Source organism: Nuphar pumila, chromosome 13, assembly GCF_984573655.1.
Source record: "Nuphar pumila chromosome 13, dmNupPumi1.hap1.1, whole genome shotgun sequence".
Lineage (NCBI taxonomy): Eukaryota > Viridiplantae > Streptophyta > Magnoliopsida > Nymphaeales > Nymphaeaceae > Nuphar > Nuphar pumila.
The window spans coordinates 70,894,443-70,910,773 of record NC_143261.1 but is presented as its reverse complement, the minus strand read 5'-3'; the positions used below and the strand labels follow the sequence as shown (position 1 = coordinate 70,910,773).

Genomic DNA, 16,331 nt, shown 5'->3' with positions numbered 1-16,331 from the left:
ATTTTCAATTTTTTGTTTTTTTATATTTTAAAACATTTTAAAGCTTGTTTCTTTATATTTTTGCAAGAAAAACAATGCAACACTTATTATTTTCTTACCATTTTGATTATTAATTTATTTTTTCAATTTTTAACTCAAGATTTTCTCGAGAAAAAACAACTTTTGAAAATCTCCCAGAGAAAAAACCTCGACCAGAAATTACCTTGAACCTATGTCACATGGGTGCGGGTGCTGGTGCGGTGATGCGGCACTTTAAAAAAACTTGGGTGCAGGGGTGCGGGAGATATATATATATATATATATATATATATATATATATATATATATATATATATATATATATATATATATATATATAATTTTTAACAGTTAACACTAATGAAATAAAAAAACAGATAATTTTTTTCCCTAATCCCCCCGCCAAACCCCTTTCATCATTTTTTTTTTGGGTCCACGATTGGACATTTTTGATCCTGGGTGCGTTGACCGCACCTAGGGTCGGCTTGACCGCACCGGGTGCTGCACCCGATCACGTCGACGCGGGTGCGGCACCCTGCTGGCCGAATCCCTGTGACAAATCCTTGAACCATACAGGTGACTATGGTTTCAAGTACGGATGTGTCTAGATCTAGAAGGGTATGTGGTTATTCATCGAACAACTACTTAGAAATACAAGTGGAGTCAAGCACATGCAATGCACAAGTTCAATAGAGCTGCCTTTCAAGGTTCTAAATCATTCACTGCACTTATAAAACTATGTCAAATGGTCAAACCTTATAATGACACTTGCAACAGCACACAAGGTGATATAAGCCCAATTTTCCTTTATCAATGTTGAAGTTTTTCCTGTTCTTTTCAGTTAGCGGAACTCATTGAGGTACTTTCTGATATTATTTTCCTCCATTCATGTCTCTTTCCAAACTTCCTCTTTAAATGGAAACACACCCAGTCACATTCATAGTACCAAGCTTTGATTTTTCCATCAAACCTTTCCTTTTCACATATATTTAATGGAATTCTTTGGACACAACCATTTAAGGTACGAGGCCAATCACACAAGACTGTAGGCACCACAAACCTGCTCAGAAACCATATCCATACGAATTTCGGTCTTTTGTTCTCTCTAATGGCGCCTGTGTAATACCCGTGAATTTTATCAGATAAATAAACTTAAAATTTATGTCCTTAAGCTGGTACAAGAATATTTTATTGTTTTAATTGTTTATTCATACTTGGATCTCGGATATCCTATTTGGACCTTTAGTGTTGGATTCTTAATATCCTGTGCGGATCTTCGATATTCTGTTTGGATCTTAGATATCGGGTCATTAAATTGACATTTAATAATAGATTGCGGTCAAATGGATCGGATCTCTGGTATTAGATCCTCAATATCATGGTCAGATTTGATATTGGATCCAGATCGACAAAGTTTAAATCAGGTTCTTAATAAGAAAATTTCTATATCGGACTTATAACACCTTATGGAGATTAGTAATAGTCTACGCAACATTTGGATCCACAATATTGCATTTGGATCCTGGACATCGAAGATTTAATTATGGTGATGATCCAATTAGAATTTTTATGTTGGATCCATAATAGTGGTCTAGATCCATGTATGGTAATTTGAATCCATAGTGTGAAGAAAATTTTGGATCCTTAGATTCGTATTTCTTAAGTGGGTGTTATGAGCAAGATGAATCTTGATCCCATAATAAGTTGTTGAGATCTATGAAAATGTATTTGGGTTCAAAGAAATCTAGTTAGGGTTTATATTTAAAAATTAATACCTTGCAAATCTAAAAGAAGATTCGGATCCGTGGATGGATCCGAATAGGCCCAAGGGTGGACCCAACTTGAAGTGGGTTGCGGGTCGTAGGTCACGGGTTCGATCGAACCAAACCCGCAACCGTGGTGCGTTATAAGGTGAACACGAAGAAAAAAAAACTCGTGAATGTGTGTGTGTGTGTGTGGGGGGGGGGGGGTCCTTAAGTAAACCCTAAGGGTTTTAAAAAAAGAAAGAAAGGGGCGGCTGCCGTTTCACACAGCCGCTGGAGAGTTGGGGTAACCGACCCCCACTCCCCCCACTATCCAACTCATGATCTCGAATTGGCAGTCGTAGTGTTCACTTTGAAGATATGACGACATTACCTGTATGGGGAACAATTTGAGGTGTTCACTGATCATAAAAGTCTCAAGTACGTGTTCTCCCAGAAGGAGTTGAATATGCGATAATGGCGATGGTTGGAGTTTATAAAGGATTATGACTTTACCATTTTCTATCACCCAGGGAAGGCAAATGTCGTAGCTGATTTTCTCAATCGCAAAGTTGGGTGCAGTTTGTCCAGTCTAGTGACAAAAGGGTGGAATTTGGTGAAAGAATTCATTGACTGAAAGTCGTTCGCAGATGACAAAGGAAGTATCAAGCTATCCAACTTAGTTGCCCATCTTGAGATCCTTACAAAGATTATTGAGGGTCAGAAGGAGGATCCCTAGTACGAAAAGCTCAAGTCACTGGCTCGACAAGAAAATTCGCCCTTCTCACTCAAAGAAGATGGCAGTATCTGGATACAGAAGCGACTTTAGGTCCCTAGTAACCCCAAGTTGAAAGAAGAACTATTGGGAGAAGCACATAGGTCCAAGTACACCATACACTTTAAATATTTACAACGAGGGTATTGGTGGAACGGAATGAAGTGTAAGGTCGCAAGTTATGTCTCAAGGTGTCTGACTTGCTAGCAAGTTAAGATCAAACATCAGAAACCTGGCAGAATGATGCAACAAATGGAGATTTCACAGTGGAAATGAGAAGAAATCACCATGGACTTCGTGGTGGGTTTGCCCAAAACACGGAAACAGCATGACATTGTATAGGTAATAGTGGACCGACTCACCAAATTGGCCCACTTTCTACCCATACGGATAAATCAATCCCTAAAGAGCCTAGCAGATTTATACATCAGAGATATTGTTCGACTGCATGGAGTATCAGTCTCTATCATATCAGATCGAGATCCTCGGTTTACTTCTCAGTTTTGGGGTCAGTTGCAACAGGCCTTGGGTACAAAGTTGAAGCTGAGTACCGCTTTTCATCCCCAGACCGACGGACAGTCAGAGAGGACTATCCAGTCCCTTGAAGATATGTTGCGAGTATGTATGCTGGATTGGAAAGGCGAATGAGACAAGCATGTGGTCTTAGTTGAGTATGCCTATAATAATAGTTACCATGCAAGCATCGGCATGGCTTCATTCGAAGCTTTGTACTGAAGACCTTGCAGATCACCTGTGTATTGGGACGAAGTTGGTGAACGCTCGATGGAATCACCAATTGTGTTGCAGCATTATACCCAGCAGGTCAAGATGATAAGAGATAGATTGTTGTCAGCCCAGAGTCGGCAAAAGAGTTATGCGGATCAGAGGCGTAGAGAGCTCACTTTTGAAGTGGGAGATCAGGTCTTCGTGAAGGTATCACCCACCAAAAGTGTGTTTCGGTTTGGTAAGAAGGAAAAATTGAGCCTCAGCTATGTGGGACCCTTCGAGGTTTTGGAGCGGATTGGTGAAACGGCCTATCGTATAGCTCTACCTCCCCAGTATGCTCAGATCCATAATGTATTCCATGTGTCTATGCTAAGGAAGTATCTTTAAGATTCGTCACATATCATCCAGTACGAGGACGTGGATATACGAAAAGATCTAACAATGGAAGAAAAGCCAGTGAAAATATTGGAACGAAGCGAGTGAGTCCTCTCGTCAAAGTGAGATAGCAACAGCATGGCATTGATGAAAGCACGTGGGAACCTGAGGCCTGCGGGAGAAGTACCCCAATCTTTTTGAGTAAGCCCTTACAGGTAAATTTTGAGGACAAAATTCTTTTTAGGGGGAAAGGATGTAATACCTGTGAATTTTATCAGATAAATAAACTTAAAATTTATGCCCTTAAGTTGGTACAAGGATATTTTATTGTTTTAATTGTTTATTCATACTAGGATCTTGGATATCCTATTTGGATCTTCAATGTTGGATTCTTAATATCCTGTGCAGATCTTCGATATTCCATTTGGATTTTAGATATCGGGTCATTAAATTGATATTTAATAATAGATTATGGTCAAATGGATCGGATCTCTAGTATTGAATCCTCAATATCATGATCAAATTTGATATTGGATCCAGATCGAATTGAGTGGATCCATAAAGTTTAAATCAGATTCTTAATAAGAAAATTTCTATATCGGACTTATAACACCTTATGGAGATTAGTAATAGTCTACACAACGTTCAGATCCACAATATTGCATTTGGATCCTGGACATCGGAGATTTAATTATGGCGATGATCCAATTAGAATTTTTATGTTGGATCCATAATAGTGGTCTAGATCCATGTATGGTAATTCGGATCCATAGTGTGAAGAAAATTTTGGATCCTTAGATCCGTATTTCTTAAGAGGGTGTTATGAACAAGATGGATCTTGGACCCATAATAAGTTGTTGAGATCCATGAAAATGTATTTGGGTCCAAAGAAATCTAGTTAGGGTTTATATTTAAAAATTAATACATTACAAATCTACAAGAAGATCCAGATCCATGGATGGATCCGGATAGGCCCAAGGGTGGACCCAACTTGATGTGGGTCGCGGGTCACGGATTCTGTCGAACCAAACCCGCAATCATGGTGCGTTATAAGGTGAACATGAAAAAAAAAACTCGTGAATGTGGGGGAGGGGGGGGGGGGTCCTTAACTAAACCCTAAGGGTTTTAAAAAAAGAAAGGGGGCGGTTGCGGTTTCACACAGCCGCTGGAAAGTTGGGGTAACCGACCCCCACGATCTCCTCTGTTTCCCCCTTTCTCCTCCAACTCTCGCTCCTTCACCTCTTTAAATTCCCCACTCTCTCATTCCTCTTCTCTCACTCATTACCTTCCTCCTCTCTCTGTCGCACGACTTGAAGAAGAGCGCACAACGGCAGGGGAACTCGACAATAGGGGAAAAGCTGCAAATAAGGTAGGGTTTACTGTGTTTTTGCGAGTGTACTGCGCTGGAAGCATGTAACGTAGTTTTTTTACAGTGATTTTAGTATATGCACTGATTTTCAAGCATGCAGTGGGTTGCCGTAAATCCCAAATCGACAAATTTGGGGATTTAGGTTGCAGTGAATCCCTAATCGAAAAACAAGGGACATAAAGAGGGAAATTCTGAATTTTTTTTGTGGTTTATGATCAGACTGAGGGTTTAGAGTCTGAGTTGGTAACTAATGGGCATTCTTTTTTTCTATTAGTATTTCTATCGGATTTCGGAATGGAAAGTCCCAGTTGATGTAGCATCTGAAATCTGCATACCGCTCACCTTACTCTGTTAATGACTGTTGACACATTAAGTTTCTTTTTTTTTATCATGCGACTGAATGAGTGCGCTGTCTATTGAGTTGTCTTCATAATGGTTATGAGTTTCTTTTTTTTATCATTACTAGCATATTGGGATTCAGCTGCTTAACGAGGAAATTTTTACGTACAATAACATTGGTTGTTAATTATACATGTAGTCCAATTGGTTCCATATGTGTATGCATCACCAGTGGATGGGGAAGATGCCTAGGCATTACGGGTGATTGTGAGAGTTGCTTTAAAAAAAATGGGTTTTGCACAGATCCGTGTATAAGCATGTACAGACCTAGGTTATTTCAATGTTACTGAGTATATGTTGATAACTCTACCTGTTATTATATACATAGCTGAGTTCTGAATTTTGGTAGCACATGTCAGCATACTTGTATTCTACATACTTAGACTCAATCTGCAATTGGTTTTGAAATATTGATCGTGTTTGTGATGTTTCTACCTTTTAAGTTGCAGACTTTTTTATTGTTCACATGCCTATTACCTTTATGAGCCATATCTTTTTCGGTGAACATACCTTTAAGATATTTCCATGCCTCACTTGCCTTTTTTGTAGCATAAAAGATTTGAGGCAATCTTGGTCTCAACCCCACTTAGCATCCAAGATAAGATTTTAGCATTTTTCATGTCCTGTTTATCTAACTTTTTATAATATTCCTCTATTGCTTTTTCTCTCTCTTTTCCTTCAAGATTTGTCTCGACACGATTTTCGCATATAGTAATTTTAAGAGTAGGTTCGAAGATAGTACCTCTAACGTACCCCCATAATCCTTGACCTTTTATGAATGTCTCTAAGTGTCCTGCCCAAATGATGCAGTTGCTACCGTCAAGTTTGAATGGTGGAATAAAGTTGGAGTTGCTTGAGTTGTGTGACGAGAATTCAGCCATGTTGAAGAGGAAGAAACCACGATCCAACGAATGACAAAAAGATCACCAATGCGTTTTACGAGGCAGCTTCCACGAGTGAATACAAGCAAACAGCCCAACGACTCTCATACCATGTAAAGAAGCACTCGAATATTGGTAACAATCAAGTCTACTAAGGACTTAATAAGAATAATCACTCACAAAATACATCAAGGCACATAAATATCACAAAATGCACTAAGGCACACACATGAAAATATCAGGTTTTTATTAGGAAGAATGCTCTCAAAAAGCATAAAATACAAAGGGGCATCAGCCCATTATTTATACACTAGAGGTGGCTGGCTAGTCAACCTGGTCAAAAAGGAAGAAAAATAAAAAATAAAATTACAAAAAGAGATAAGATTACAACCACCTATATACAAAATATATTTGAGAATATATATATATATACTGTCAAGCATATACGTATGTACAAGAAATGACATGAAATTCTAACAACAGTCCCTATTGGACTGTATTAAATGACCAAAATACCCCTAATATACATATATTGTATAAATATATGTATATGAGTCAGGTATAAACATATATACACAATATTTTAACAATCTTATAGGAATATCTCCAAAGCTGCACCCAGAAAAACTGTCAGCCACTCTTCCAATAGTGGGATCTGAAAGAAATTCTTGCAGTTCACATTTTTCTTCATTGATCAATAGACCCAAAATGGTTGAGACTTCAAAATCAGTGACATATGACACAATTGTGCGAAGGATGCAGCTTTAAAAACCAAATGCCAGCTGTAATTGGAGGTTTGTGATGGGGAAATACCTAAAAAGAACCAGACCTATTGCAACGCTTTCACACTGCACTTCTCATTAACACTAACAATCACATACAACTGTAATGAGATATTGCGGAAATATAAAGAGTGCTTATAAGCACTTACAACAATGAATAAAAGAGACAATATCACAAGTCCACTAAGGGACAATACAAGCACAAGCCTTTAAGAAGACAACAATATAAAAAGCCTCTTATTGAAAAGAGAGAGAGCTCTCAAGAATGAAAATTATACAAGGGGTTCACCCCTATTTATACAAGAGGGAGAGGAGAGAAAGGAAGGCCAAAGGCCTCAAAAAGAGAGCCCAAAAGAGGGCTCCCATGGATTCGTTGGGAGCCCCCAACGGTCACATACTCCAAGTGTAAAACCCGAAAATTTTTGTTACAAAATATTTTAAAATATGCAAATTGGGCCTAGATCCACATTTCGGATCTAGGACCCATAAAGGGGTAATTAGGAATACATAATATCAAATATGATTTAATAACATTAATAATAATAAATAGATAAAATTTTAATTATAAAATTTATTCATTTTTTATTAATCCGAGGATCCACAGTTGGATCCATTTGGATCCAACTTGTGGATCCATATTGGTTGGGGCCGGGTTACGGGTCTCGGGTCCGGACCCGAGCCACGCCCTGTAGCAGCCCTTTTAAAAGAAAAGGGCAACCCGATAAGGGTTGCCCGATAATGCTGTAACAGAAAAAGAAAGGAGGGCAAGGGGGGGGGTTACGCAGGGCGTAACCGACCCCGCACCTCTCGGTAGAGGAGGGGTTTTGGGGCCGATAAAGGGGAGTGGAGAGAGGGTTTTGCCCTCTCCACTCAGTCTCTCTCTCTTTCTTTCCTCCCGTCTCTCTTTGTCGAGTTGGGTGTGCATCGGAGAGGTGGAGGTCGCCGGAAAAACCTGCGGCTAACAGCAGCCGAGTCTTCCTGTCACGGCAGTATTAGAATCCAGATCGGATATAGATCCAGTAAAGGATCCATACCCATATAGGCCAAGTGTATGTTATGTTATAATGTAATGTTCATTACTAACTAAGGGTAATCCCGTCATTGTAAAAAGGATCTGTAACCTATTTACCCTAATGATGATTAGTGTAGACACACACAAAAAAAAGGAAGTGTGGCTGCCGATTCCAAGAATTCCCTCTCCTCTCTCCTCTCTCTCCTCTCTTCCTGCGCTCCTTCTTCTCGATATTCACAATAACAGAGCACTTTTAAGATGGTATCAAAGCAGTCGTTGATCTGGGCGTAAGTGGCCTCCATCAAAGAACGAGTAGCCTGTTTTCTCAGTTACGATCTGCCGATCTCCACCCACAACCCAGAACTGAGTCCGACCGTGCCTTCTCCACCCAGAATCGAGTCTGTTCCTTCATCAGGGAACGTAAAAGGGCCCATTCCTCAACCTATGACGCCTACCCACCTTCAGCCATGCCTGCCATCATTCCTCTTCTGCCGTGATCACAGACAAGTCTTCCTTCAGCCGAGCACATCTCCAACAACAGCTCGTGTTCTCCAACAGAAGCAGCAGCTCGTGTTCTCCAACATCAGGTCGATTCTTTCTATTTATTGACATCTCCAACAACAGCTTGTGATTTCCAACAGAAGGTCGATTCTTCCTATTTCTTGTTCTTCGTGATTCAATACATCTCCAACAGCACCTCGTGTTCTCCAACAGCAGCAGCTCGTGTTCTCCAACATCAGGTTGATTCTTTCTATTTCTTGTTCTTCGATTCTTTCCATTTCTTTATTCTTTACTGCCACTATTCAAAATCTGCTGCTATTTCCTTTGATTTCAATATATCTGTTGTTATTCCCTTTTGAAAAATCTGCTGTTGAAATCCATATTCAAAATCTGCTACCTATTGTTATTCCCTACCACTTCAAAGTCAGTTGCTATTTCTTTACGAGCTGAGTCCTTCTCATTCGTGGACTTGTCTTCTCTTCATTCTTTAATCCCAGCCGAATTCTTCCCATCCACTTGCACAAAGAATGCGAATGGATACCTCAGCTAATCAAGGCCTTTCCTCTAGCTTTCTGGGACAGCTAGTTTCTGAAAAGCTAAACACCAACAATTATTTGACTTGGAAGAGACAGATTGCTCCTTTTATTCGAAGTTAAGACCTTTCAGGCCACTTGGATGGCTCTATTCCAATGCCTCCAGAATTTATCATAGCCGAAACCAAAGAAGATGGAGGATTACCGAGTACTATTCGTAATCCTGCATTTGTTTCTTGGATGAAGCGCGATCAGGCACTTGTTGCATACATCACTTCCACACTATCTCAAGAGATATTGATTTCCATTCCTGATGACTGCACATCCAAACTCTTGTGGGAGGTTTTAGCTCAGACATATTCTCAGATATCAGAGGCTAAAGTGTTGTTTCTCAAACGCGAATTTCAAATGTTAAGAAAGGGGGCAATGAGTATTATTGAATTCTTAAATTAAGTCAAAAGCATTACAGACCAGCTAGCCATGGTTGGATGTCCAGTATCAGATAAAGAAAAGGTGCAACAGACACTGAATGCTCTGGGTTCAGAATATCATGTCCTTGTAACCTCTTTATCGTGCTTACCTACATTACTCAGTTTTGAGGAACTACGTGCCAAACTCCTTCAGTACGAAATGACTCTGAAGAGCATGTCTGATGTTTCAGTTGGACAATCATCTACACATGAGGTTCTTGCCACAGGGATGATAGTTGATCGTGCACGTGGAGGGCGTGGCAGAGGCAGGGGATCTGCCATCCAGGGTGGACATGGATTACTACCTACACCAAATTTCACAGCCAGCTTTTCAAGGAATGTTCCCACATGCTATCAGTGTAATAAACGAGGCCACATCAAAGCCAACTGTTGGTTCAATCCACAGAATCGAAACAGAGCACAAAATAATAGAAACATTGCTACACCAGGAACTGCAGGTACCTTTCGTGTCAGTGATGATGCTAAGGATCTTCTCTTGTCTGCTATGGCTAACCTGAACCTGAAGCAGAATGATGATGGAATATGGTATGTAGACTCAGGGGCAGCGACTCATGTTACTGGGAATGCAGGTAAATTCTCTACTTTGGTTCCCTATTTTGGAAAATCTAATATTATAACTGGAGACGGGACTCACCACCCTATATCAAACATAGGCAATGTTCTAATTCCTTTGTCTGAGTCATCTATTCCTTTATCTGATGTTGTTCATGCACCAAATATAAAGAAAAACATTGTCTCTGTATCTAAACTTGTTGATTCTACCAATTCATCTGTGGAATTTACTCCTACTTCTGTCTTTGTCAAGGATCTTCAAACGAAGGAGATGTTCGCTAAAGGAGAGCAACGCGGAAACATGTATGTCTTTAATGAAGATCCAGCCTCCAGTATCTTGAAGCTCAAGTCTGATCATGTCTCTGAAAACGTCCTAAGTTTATCCAAATGTAATAAGCCAGATCTCTGGCATTCTCGTCTTGGTCATTGTAGTCAAGTCTTTATTGAAAAGTTAGTGTCCAATGGTTTTCTTCCAGAGTCTGTTTCATTTTCATTAAAGAATAAAATGTGTCCCAGTTGTTAAGTTTGCAAGAGTCATGTACTTCCTTTTCATCAAATAAATAAAAGAGCTTCTATTCCTTTTGAGATAATATGTTCTGATGTTTGGGGTCCAGCTCCCAATCCTTCGTCTTCTGGAAGTAAATATTATGTATTCTTTATTGATAGCTTTTCTCGTTTTACCTGGATATTCTTTATGAAACACAAATCAGAGGTCTTTCTTATTTTTCGTCATTTTCATGCCTATGTTAAAAATCAATTCTCCCAAAATATTCAAATTCTCCAATGTGATGGAGGTGGTGAGTACTCCTCTAAAGAGTTTTTAGATTTCCTCCAAGATAATGGGATACATCGTAGAGTTTCTTGCCCTTATACCCCACAACAAAATGGAATTGTTGAACGTAAACACAGACATATTGTTGAAAGTGCAATGAGTATGATGCATGATTGTAATGTGCCCATTAACCTTTGGACAGAAGCCTTTCACACTGCCACTCATGTGATAAATCGGCTCCCTATGCCTATCCTTGAAAATCAGTCTCCCTATTATGTTCTTTTTGGAATACAGCCTAATTATGATGAGTTACGAGTATTTGGATGCACATGTTATGTCCATATTGACAAATCCATGAGAAACAAATTTCAAGACAAAGCCTCCATATGCCAATTTGTAGGTTATGCAGATGAACACAAGGGGTACAGGTGTTATGACCCTATCAATAAGAAGATCAAAATTTTCAGAAATGTTGTCTTTGATGAAAATAACTTTCTGGAAGATAAAGACAGCAATGATCGTGAACATGGTGATATGGCTGATAATTGGTATGATCCATGGCTTAGTGCTGAGCTTATTTCACATGCTGCTGAATGTACCACTTTGGCTCCTGAAAACATACATGATGAGACAATTTCAGATAAGGTAGCGGAAACAGACTGTCAGAGATACAAAGGGAATGTCTACACTAGAAGACCCAGAGAGCAAACAGATGCCCCTGTTGGAGAACACATGACATTACCCAGTAACAGGGAGGCACCAAGAAGATCAAGCAGGATAAGGCATCCAATTGAAAAATGGGTAAGCTATGATAATTTCTCTATGGACTTTCAGGTCTTTCTATCTAAGATTGAAAAACATGAGGAACCACCTGGTTTTTGTCAAGCTGTTCAATCTCACAAATGGATTGAGGCGATGAATGAGGAGATAGAGGCACTTCATGAGTGCCGAACATGGGAGATAGTTGGTCGCCCCCCAGATAAAAATGTTGTTGGCTCAAAATGGGTGTATAAGATTAAATACAAACCGGATGGGAGCATTGAACGATACAAGGCACGTCTTGTTGCCAAAGGTTTCACCCAAGAATATGGTGAAGACTATGATGAGACCTTTAGCCCAGTAGTGAAAATGGGCACCATTCGTATTATCCTTGGCCTAGCCATTGAACATGGGTGGAGCCTTAGTCAGCTTGATGTTAAAAATGCTTTTCTTCATGGAGATTTAAAGAAAGAGGTCTATATGGAACAACCTCAAGGTTATGCAGAGGGAGACCCAAGAGAATATGTATGTAAATTAACCAGAGCATTGTATGGTTTAAAGCAAGCCTCCAGGTCATGGTTTGAAAGCTTCTCATCAGAGATTCAGAACCACGGTTTTATTCGTTCCCAACTAGATCATTCTTTGTTTATATACAGGGATGGAACCACTGTGGTTTTCTTACTTATATATGTTGATGATATAGTGGTCACTGGTAATGCTCCAGAGCACATTCAACAAATCAAAAGTTTGTTGAGTATGCGATTCAAGATGAAAGATCTTGGGAGGCTAAGATATTTTCTTGGTGTCGAGGTAGACAAACATGATAGAGAAATGTCATTAACTCAGCACAAATACACTCTTGATCTTTTGGCCAAAGCAGGAATGACAGATTGCAAACCTGTGCCTACACCCAGTGTTATTAATCAAAAACTCAGCATTTGTGATGGCGAATTATATCCTGACGCCAGCAAGTATCGCAGCTTAGTGGGCATGTTACAGTATCTTACCTTTACTAAACCAGACATTGTATATTCTGTAAATCAAGTATCTCAGTTTATGCATGAACCAAAGATCGGTCATATGAATGCCGTCAAACGTATTCTCCGATATCTAAAAGGCACGGTAGGTGATGGACTCAAGTATGCTCAATCTTCATGGGCAACACCAAAACATGACATATTGGCTTATACAGATGCAGACTGGGCAGGGGACCCAGATGAAAGGAGGTCTGTTTCAGGATATTGTGTTTTCATTGGGAGTAATCTTATCTCATGGAGTAGCAGAAAACAAAAAGTTGTGGCAAGATCTAGCACAGAGGCAGAATATAGATCTATGGCAGCTACCACAGCAGAAGTAACCTGGATTAGGCATCTCCTTACAGAGATGGGAGAGAGTATCTCAAGTTCAGTCCTCATGTGTGACAATAGAAGTGCAATACAAATTGCGTTCAATCCTGTTCATCACGGTCGAACCAAATATATTGAGATTGACCAACACTTCATCAGACAAAAGGTAGCAGATAAAGAGATTGAACCGCTTTATGTGCCTTCAGAAGACCAAGTTGCTGATATGTTCACCAAAGGTCTCACAAGTAACCGCTTTTGGTATCTGAAGAACAAGTTACACATGGTCCAATCCCATGCACAACTTGAGGGAGGGTATTAGAATCCAGATCGGATATAGATCCAGTAAAGGATCCATACCCATATAGGCCAAGTGTATGTTATGTTATAATGTAATGTTCATTACTAACTAAGGGTAATCCCGTCATTATAAAAAGGATCTGTAACCTATTTACCCTAATGATGATTAGTGTAGACACACAAAAAAAAAGGAAGTGTTGCTGCCAATTCCAAGAATTCCCTCTCCTCTCTCCTCTCTCTCCTCTCTTCCTGCGCTCCTTCTTCTCGATATTCACAATAACAGAGCACTTTTAAGAGGCAGCAGTGAGGGGCTTCGTCTGTCACAGCCGTGAGTGGAGCTTTAGCCACCACCGAAGGCCGAGGCTAACAACAGCTCGGTACTCCCGCCACGGCAGCCTCCGATCGCCGGAAAAGCTTCAAAAAAAAAGGTACGGGTCTTCTTGGAATCGAGGTGAGGGATCGAACATGGGTTCGATTCCATGTGGGGGTTTGAGGGTAGGATTTGGGGTTTATGTCAAACCTAAACCTAAAACCCCAAATCTATGATTTGGGGGTTTCGGGTCTTTCCAGATGAGGGGTGTTTTCCTTTGTTTTTAGTTGGGGGTCTAAATTTTTGTCGGTTAAGGGTTTTAGATTTGGGGATTCTCAGTGTTTCTGATAGAAGGGGAGGTACGATGTATGTTGATCCCTGTTTGGGGATCTCGGTTGGGGTAAAATCCCAAACCTAGAATCAGGTAAGTCATTACTGCAAATTTGTCACCATGCAACTCGACTCCTAGAGCTGATTTTTTTTATGTATCGTAACTCGGGTGCAAATATTAACTGTTAGTCCATTCCTGATTTTATATTTTTCCTAAAAATCCATGAAGAATGTGAAACAGTGCAACTAATGATAGATGCATATATATACATCGATCGACTGACACGATGATGGCCTCTTGTTGGGTTATCAAGTAAAATCGTTTTTGGTTTTTAGAAAATTAAAAATAAGTAAGAAATCTGTAATGTATAGTTACAAGTGTAGCTTCTTGTAATGTCTGAATGTTTTAAGTCCTGCTTGTTATAAGAATACACAGTGTAATGAGTGTAAATTTTAGTATATTAGCACATCCAGATATACTTGTTTATGTCGATAACATGTAATACTTACATTCTCTTGTTCTGAGGAAATGGCATTAGTACCCATTTTGGATTTTTTTTTTCATTGTTGCATCACAACATCGACTGTCAGATGTATGGGTTGTACACAACCTAATGAAGAACGAGTTCAATGACAGTTAATGGAATTCTGCTCTATGCTTCAGAATACATTGATTTTCAGTGTTAAGCATAAAGATGTTCAAAGTAATTACATATTGTACATTAACTTCTGTTTATAGTTTTAAGTCCATTGATAATGTTTGAATTTTTGGGGTATTAAATAAAATCAATTGTTGCTATATACTCACGGCTATGGAGACTTTTCTGTAAGTATAAGACAACCAAATTTGGTTTAATAACACAGAATTGTGGCTCGGTATGGAACTTGTACATGGAAAACAGAAAATTTTCCAGTAAGTGTAAATGAAATTGCATATCAGAACTATGTATTGTATATCTTCCTGAAATTTTATTTCCAGATTATAGCATGATGAATATTGTGGATTAGCGCACCTCTGTACACGAAGATTTCTTGAATGAGAATGCATTCTAGCTGCATAATTCTAATGCTAAATACATATTGGGCTAACGTTCAAATGTATATTAAGCTGCACTTTTTCTGAAGTTTAAAGACATATTAAACTACATATTTTCCGATATTCAAATGTCTATTAGAATGCATATTTCTTAAAATGTTTGAATGCATGTTATTTTCTGTGAAACAGAGCGTGCTGTGATATCCGAGCTGCATTGAAGATTCATGTAGTTCTTTTCGACATAGGGTACCTAGCCATGTTATTTTGACGGTCTGTGCATTTTAGTAAAGTCGGGGAAATATGGCATACATAATTTAAACTATGTTAGCAAAATGGTGCCTGTTTTGAGAACACTTTACTTCATATGAAATCCACCGTTGAGGAATGTGTACAGAAGCCTGTATATGCTTAAGATTGTCACATTGAGTTTAAATGAATGACAGTGCACTTAGTGACATATAGATATGTGCCTTTCTGTGAGGCAGTCACTTGGGAAATCTTGCCTGGTGGGCAATATTGATTGAATACCCAATGCGGGTACTTGGATGGTTAACTCTGGGTTTTTGGCACAGGTTACATACATAAGTTAATTCAAAGTTAACAAATTTACGTTGATAGCTCTATCTGTTATTATATACTTAAAGTTGAGTTTGAATATTTAATGGCACGTGTTAGCATGATTTATATAGTTTGTAACCTGTGAGATATTTGATTTCTGGTAATATGTTATTACAAAGTTTGGTTGGTACAGGTGCATACATGATATGAATGTGTGCAACCCTGAAATTTAAATTTCTAGATTTGGGTTATGTTCATGTGTGTGGATGATAACACATGTTATGGAAGGTTTCATGTAGCTACATTTATGAGACATGTTTGATTATCGTGCATCTATGAATTGGTTTTCAGTACATGTGCATATATGAAATCAATGTGTGTTTGGCATGAAAAATCATGCATAAATGTTCGCATGTACTTATGAATTATGGACGAATGTATGTGTGTTAAGTGGTTACATGAAAGCACTTGCACATGGATGGTGAACACGTGCATATGGTTGGGTTATGTTTACATGAGTGCACATGTTTTTGGCATTTTGGCCTAGTGTTATAATTAAAACACTACTTTTGTTTTATTATGTGATGCACCGATGGCCTAATTGGACCATCATCGGCCTGGAGAGTCGTGGGTTTGGTTTTCCTTTTCATATGTTTTTAACTGCATCACTTAAACCACATAAGATGGTTTGACACATTACTACACTGTTCTAGTGGTTTATACGGGCTGGAGTCTCGTAAAGGTCCCTGCAAGGGAGGATGCGGGTT

General features: G+C 39.1%; 1 protein-coding gene across 3 annotated transcripts in view; it reads right to left on the bottom strand.

Moving 5' to 3' along the window:
- The window catches only part of LOC149818654 (DNA-directed RNA polymerase 2B, chloroplastic/mitochondrial-like), an 85,474-nt gene that overhangs the window by 57,127 nt on the left and 12,016 nt on the right, over window positions 1-16,331 (bottom strand). The window lies entirely within an intron of this gene.